General features: G+C 44.9%; 1 pseudogene across 1 annotated transcript; it reads left to right on the forward strand.

Annotated features, from left to right (window-relative positions):
* Positions 1–1,087: 1,087 nt before the first annotated feature.
* On the forward strand, positions 1,088–7,526 carry LOC311373388 (annotated as a pseudogene). Its single transcript, XR_014684268.1, has 9 exons — positions 1,088–1,253; positions 2,672–2,822; positions 3,346–3,495; positions 3,749–3,820; positions 5,784–5,834; positions 6,134–6,276; positions 6,460–6,560; positions 6,662–6,819; positions 7,224–7,526. The product of XR_014684268.1 is annotated as an uncharacterized misc_RNA (transcript).
* Positions 7,527–7,742: the final 216 nt, after the last annotated feature.

A 7,742-nucleotide genomic window follows, 5' to 3' on the forward strand; every position in this document is an offset into this window, starting at 1 on the left:
CGTCCCGCCAAATACAGACGTGTTGCCCTGGCTGAGAACATATTGTCAGATACATTCTAGAATTATTAATTCTATATAATAATAATTTTAATTCTGATGACATGGAAGAAAACACAAGACTACGCACAGGCACACAGGCACACACAGACCACAGATAAGAAGACTCAGGGTGTCGCGTCCTGTAGCTGGAGACGCAGCGGTGCAAAGGAGGAAATGAAGATTGGAAGAAAAAAAAGTTTGTTCATTACTATAACTATATAAGCCTTATAATAAATAAAAGAGTACTCAACAGCTTGATTATTAATTATCCTTTGTTCCAATAACTATTTGAGTCTTATTATAAAGGGTAATGGTGATAGTTTGATGATATTCTCTTGCAAAACCAAATAGCTTGTTGAATAGATCTAGTTCAGATGATCTGGTTCTGTGAGCCATACAGCAGAGCCATACAGCCAAACACAGACATGTTGCCCTGGCTTGTGAATATTTTACTTTAAATAAAATGAGTACGGACTGAACTGAGAATAGTGTTGGTCTGCAAGTGCAGCTTGCACAACAGCAAAGGTGTGTGTGTGTGTGTGTGTGTGTGTGTGTGTGTGTGTGTGTGTGTGTCTGTGTGTGTCTACAACATTATATATTTTTTTGAGGCCTTGTCCCCAAACACACACAAACACCACACACACACAAACACAAACACACACACACACACACACAAACAAATTCAAAAATATAATAAAAACACAAAATAAAAATAGAAATGTAATGAAGATAAAACTGTGTACACTTGAATGCACCTTTCATTATGCATGATACACTTGCTCAGTATGGATACAATTACAAAGGATCTCTCTGTGTGTGTCTCTCTCTCTCTGTCTCTCTATGTATCTCTCTCTCTCTCTCTTTCTCTCTCTCTCTCTCTCTATGTATCTCTCTCTCTCTCGGTCTATCAGTCTCTCTCTCTCTCTCTCTCTCTCTCTCTCTCTCTCTCTCTCTCTCTCTCTCTCTCTCTCTCTCTCTCTCCCTCCCCCCTCCCTCCCTGTCATTGTCTACGGTCATTAGTGGGGTCAGGACATTGTAGTGTCTGCTGTGTCTCAGAGGTTCCGGGTTCGATTCCAAACACGCCCTGAAGGCTTCTGTGAGCCCAACCCTCTCCCTGTGATTGGACGACACTGTGGATCAGAGTGAGCGTCTGTTAACCTGCTGACCACTGATTGGTCAACGAGCAACAGGTGTGCAGCCTCCCCCAGCCCCAGGTTGGTTTTCAAGTCTCGTGAGAACCCTTCCTCTCTCTCTCTCTCTCTCTCTCTCTCTCTCTCTCTCTCTCTCTCTCTCTCTCTCTCTCCCCCCTCCCCCCTCTCTCTCTCCCTCCGTCCTTTAAGAAGCGGCCTGTGAAGCCCTTCAGATCTGTGGTCGAGGGCGTTCTAAACTGATTGACCTGATGGGGATGTGGTGTTTCAAGGCTGCTCGGACGGCCGTGGAGCTTCCCCACAGAGCCGTCCCGCCAAATACAGACGTGTTGCCCTGGCTGAGAACATATTGTCAAATACATTCTAGAATTATTAATTCTATGTAATAATAATTTTAATTCTGATGACATGGAAGAAAACACAAGACTACGCACAGGCACACAGGCACACAGAGACCACAGATAAGAAGACTCAGGGTGTCGCGTCCTGTAGCTGGAGACGCAGCGGTGCAAAGGAGGAAATGAAGATTGGAAGAAAAAAAAGTTGGTTCATTACTATATAAGACTTATAATAAATAAAAGAGTCCTCAACAGCTTGATTACTTATTATCCTTCGTTCCAATAACTATTTGAGTCTTATTATAAAGGGTAATGGTGATAGTTTGATGATATTCTCTTGCAAAACCAAAGAGCTTGTTGAATAGATCTAGTTCAGATGATCTGGTTCTGTGAGCCATACAGCAGAGCCATACAGCCAAACACAGACATGTTGCCCTGGCTTGTGAATATTTTACTTTAAATAAAATGAGTACGGACTGAACTGAGAATAGTGTTGGTCTGCAAGACCAAGTCCATCACAGCTTGCACGACACACACACACACACACACACACACACACACGCACACCACGTACACACACACACACACACACACACACACACACACACACACACACACACACGCCTGTGATTGGTCACAGGTGTGCAGCCCCCCCCCAGCCCCAGAGTCTAATCAGTGTGACTGGGGCCAGGTGAGGCTGCTTCAACCATCCACCACACACACACACACACTCCACTATGTCTTTTAACGTGATGGGAAATCCACCATAATGTTCGCTATGTTTTTGAGTGTTTGAATAAACAGCAGCACAGAGTGCTGACAAAAAGGGGTTTTATTTGACCTAAATAAATACAAAAACAGGTTGTGGAGAACCAATAAAAGAACGTTAAAGTATTATAAACATGAATGATCGAGGATCAACATAAAAGTGGTTTGCGTGGACGTTAATTCCCCATGAGCAGAAGAGATAGGCTTCACAGAAATGATACGCATTAGAGTTAACATCAGCTACTGGAAAAACCCACGGTGCTTTTGGACCTCACACACACGCAAATGCAAACGCACACACAAACATTTTGCAACACTGATATCAGATTGCAAGCTGACGATTGGTCAGAATTCAAACCTGTGACGTGGTTTCTCCAGCTGAAATAGCGGAGCTGAATCCTTGAGAGCAGAAGCAGTGAGAGCTGTCAGAGAGGAACCATGGACACCATCGCTGAACCGGACCCTGGACCCTCTGAGGAACCTGAGGACACGTCTTTGAACCGGAGACAGACCAGGAAGAGAAGATTTGGTAGGTGCCCTTTTTAGAGGATTCAAAATAACTAATCCAGTAAACAATGTTTTCATCTGCATGCATTTTAGATTCACGTTTAGCAAACGTTTTAATTCAGAGTGACCGACCTGATGAACCAGCGACCGTAGAGACAGATTTATTCTCCTAAATAACGACATGTGTGTGTTCTAGACAAACCCTTTTTTTTTGTTACCTTACTTGGCGTGTGACTACGCCCGTGAGTTACGGACTACTGATAGGCATCTCAAGTAGTTGTGTGTTTCATGATATATGTTCGTTATATACGTGGAACAGAGTGCAGAGTAACTTTAGAGCCGAACACAAGTTTAGTTTTTTCATTACCACGATGGTGGCCACGCAGTGTGAATATATGTATGAACATACTCTGCGTGTCCGTGTGTGTGCGCTTGAGTGCATCAGTGAGTCTGTGTGTCAAAAGGAGGACATCAGATAAGCGTTGAAGAAAAACATTTCGCAACACGTAATGGAGAATTAAAACACGTGATGTGTTTTTTTCCAGCTGACAGAGCAAAGATGGAGGCTAGGTTCAGAAGCAGTGAAGGCCATCAGAGAGTAACCATGGTCACCATGTCTGAACCGGACCCTGGACCCTCTGAGGAACCTGAGGACACGTCTTTGGACCGGAGGGAGACCAGGAAGAGAAGATTTGGTAGGTGCCCCTTTTTAGAGAATTTAAAAGAAATAATCCAGTCCGAAAAAATGATCCAAAATAAAATATGTTTTACTCCACATACATTTAAGATTGATGTTTCGAAAACTTTTTTAGCCAAAGTGACCGTGTGTGTGTGTGTGTGTGTGTGTGTGTGTGTGTGTGTGTGTGTGTGTGTGTGTGTGTGTGTGTGTGTGTGTGTGTGTGTGTGTGTGTGTGTGTGTGTGTGTGTGTGTGTCCTACTCCTGAACAGTTCTATGGTTGCACATCGCTGTCGTTGTGAGCATCGGACTGCTGAGTATTCTCCTCATCTCCCTGCGCTTCAGTGAGTCTGAATCATATCATCCTGAATATAATTACAATACAGTTATGATCATATTAATGATTGTAGTAATAGCAATGATAATGATAATTATTGTTTTTGTTAGAATTAGTGTTAATAATATGAATGATCTTACTACTATGTAACAGCAGGCCTGTCGGACAAGTTGCTCTGCACAGTTGGTCAACGCGCATGTGCCAAGCAGCCTGCAGCTCACACACACACACACACACACACAGCACACGCAAACGCACACAAACACCGCACGCACGCACACACACACACACACACACACGTGCAAACGCACACATGCACCGCACACATGCACACGCACACACACACATGCACGCACACACCACACACACACACATGTGCACGAACACACACGTTACAAGACAAAGGCAGCACAGGACACCGCACACACACACACACACACACACACACACACACACACACACACACACACACACACACACACACACACACACACACACACACACACACACACAGCACGTGCGAACGCACACATACACCGCATACACACACACCGCACACATGCACACGCACGCACACACATGCACGCTCATACACACACTGCACACACGCGGACGCAGACGTTGAAAGACAACGGCAAGATGGAGATCACAGCCCCGCCGTCGACACACTCTCCCAGCTCAGACCTCATGTCTATTGTAGACTACACTTCTTTGCAAAACTTAATTTATTTTTAAATAAAGTGTTGATGACGCTTCGGTCAGCATTTGCGTGTCATCGAGTGGCCCCCTAAATGATAATCAGCCTTTTGTTCCCTGAATGGTCAAAAAATATTTAAATGTTGGCACTGCTTTTAAGAGTCATTCGTGGTGAACGCTAAAAGATAGGACCTTTCATAACCCTAAAAGTACACATCATACAATAAACTTCAATACATGAGTTCACAGCTGCACAGGTGTATAGAAAATGATTATTGACAACAGTTAGCTGAACATTATGTGGTCCCGTCCTTCCACTCCCTGTTTTCTCACCCTGTTTAAACACAGAAATCAACTACATTTGTCCCAGTGTTTGTTATATGGGAAATCAAGCAATAAAATACACTCTCTTTCTCCGGTAACACAGTCGTCGGCCACGCCTTTCTTCTTCGTCGTCTCTAACTCACGCTCCAATCCTTCATCAATCGATGCTTCGGATGTTGTGAATGCAACGGAGTATATGATGCATCGTTGCAGCAACATTTAAGATGATCGCGATGAGTTCTGCCCGTTCTGCCTCCGTGCCGTCCCGCCTCTTGCCAACTTAGACCCTACGTCATATCCCGCCCCTTGCAAGCCCACCCCCTTGATTCTACTGATGTCTGAACGACATTGATGTCCGCATATAAAGCATCAAGTGTGAATCACCCTCAGGGTCGAATCTCCTGATATACAAATGCGGCGACAATGGGGTGGACTTCAAATGATTATGCTTGCTTCATAGCGTGAGGAGAAAATGATTATGCTTGCTTCATTATGTAACAGGTGAACCAATATGTTATACGTTGTAACATTATCGGTAAAATGTTATTATATTATGCGCTCAGAAATGTGTTCCATTATCGACCAGGGATTCCACGTTATAGCTCTGGGTTTAAGTCCACCTAGAGGTTGAGCGCAACGCGGACTAGTTAGAATAATAACAGTTATAATCATATTAATGATTGTAATAATAGCAATGATAATGATCATTATTGTTTTTGTTAGAATTAGTGTTAATAATATGAATGATTGTAACAATAGCTACGATAATGATATTGATAATTATAGTTATTGTTATTTTAATTGGTATTAATATTAATAATATGTCATGTTCTCTTTCAGGGGGGATGGACTTTGTGTTTGGTTGGTTGGTTGTGGGTCCTGTGACGTTTAGAGACGATGTCGTTCTGTTTTAGAGCTCATTCCTTCTGTACTCCTCTGTCCTGTCCTAGACACACCGTCACCTTGGAAGGAGGGGAGAGAGCGCTTACTGGATGAACTCGGTGAGGGTTTTATCCAAGTTATTACATCAATCTGAACATCCCCTCTTCATTATAACTTCACATTTTATATTGTCAGGCTAACAGAGCATAGACCGTGTTAAACTACCACCAAATAAATGTGGTCTACTAAAGACATTTTTCTATTGTCGTCTATTAGGGTCATGCTTCTATTGACGTCTATTAAGGTTGTGCTTCTATTGTGGTCTGTTAAGGTCAGGTCTCAGGGTTGTGTGCCAGTAATGAAGACGGTAAGATAAGCAGTTCTGTGTTTGTTAAGGATTTTCTTTTACATTCAACAGATGAATTGGCGCTTCAGGGCTGGATGTTTTACGACCAGAGTTTCTACCTTATGTCTACCACTAAGAAGAGCTGGAAGGCCAGTAGAGAAGACTGTCTGCGGAGAAACGCAGACCTGGTGGTTATCAACAGCAGAGAAGAACAGGTGTGTGTGTGTGTGTGTGGGGAGAGACATTGTGTGAGTGTGTGTGAGAGAGAGAGACATTGTGTGAGTGTGTGTGAGAGAGAGACATTGTGTGAGTGTGTGTGAGAGAGAGAGAGATTGCATGTGTGTGTGTGTGTTCAGCTGTGTTGTCATGACAACAGATGCTATTACCTTTGGAAACAGGGGTTTCTCAGCAGAATGTTCGAGCGTTCCTGGATTGGACTGAGCAGTAGAGACACAAAGGGGACCTTCAAGTGGGTGGATGGTACCCCCATGACCTCAAGGTAAGGCCGATGACTCTGTTCAGCAGCATCTCTTCTCTGAGAGTGACAGAGTGACCTCACCTCAACACTGGGCTCCACTGTCTCCTCCTCGTGGTTCTCAGTTTGAGACGCGCTAAACCAGGCGATGACAGCGGAGCAGAAGTCTGTGTCGTAGCAGGGGAGGACGGCTGGTCCAGACAACCGTGTGACAGACTGCACCACTGGATCTGTGAGAAGGCCGTGGACCTGGATCATCTGGAGGCTGGGCTGGACAAAGAGGGTCCGTAGACTTTGTTTGTGTTCATGAGTGGAGAACGGTTCCTCCTTTCTGTTCTCTGTGCCGTAGATACAGTGAATATACTCTATATAAGTGGAAAGATGGTTGGGTGTGTTTCTATTCAGGTCAGGTTTCTATTGTGGTCTACCAAGGTCATGTTTCTATTGTGGTCTACTAAGGCCATGTTTCTATTGTGGTCTACTAAGGTAATGTCTCTATTGCGGTCTACTAAGACCATGTTTCTATTGTGGTCTACTAGGGCCATGTTTCTACTGTTGGCTACTAAAGTCAGGTTTCTATTGTGGTCTACTGTGGACCTGTATTAGGAGAGAGTGAAGGGAGTGTCTGATGGTGCATCTCTAGATACGTGTTGTAAACGTTCACTCCTCTCCTCCTGGTTTCTTCAGGTTCAGTGATGCCCACGGAGGAGGAGGAGGCCCCCAGCATCACAAAGTTCCACTCCTCTACCCAGGTGTTGCCCGTGGGCCAAACGGCCCGCTACACCTGCGATGCCAGCGGCACGCCGGAGCCCACCGTGGAGTGGCTCCACAACGGCAGGCCCCTGGAGAGGAACGGCACAGACGACCAATCAGAGGCCTGGGTGGAGAGGGGGTTCCTCTTCGTCAGAGGGGTGAGGTCTGGCGTGAACAAGGTCCGCTGCATGGCGAGCAACAGCGCTGGCACGGCCAATCACACCGCTGAGCTGCTTGTCTTTGGTAAGATCTGGATCCAAGGAGAGATGTTTGTTGTTGATGTATTTATAACGTTGTTGTTGAGGTGTGTATTAGAGCATGACACGGGAGTGGATTTTCACTCCCGTCCCATCCCACTCCCAGAGAAAAAATCCCATCCCGTCCCAATCCCGGGCCAGAGTAAAAAAATAAATCCCATCCCGTCCCACTCCTGTAGAATGACTCCCAATCCCA

Source organism: Micromesistius poutassou, assembly GCF_964030765.1.
Source record: "Micromesistius poutassou genome assembly, contig: SCAFFOLD_6536, whole genome shotgun sequence".
NCBI lineage: Eukaryota > Metazoa > Chordata > Actinopteri > Gadiformes > Gadidae > Micromesistius > Micromesistius poutassou.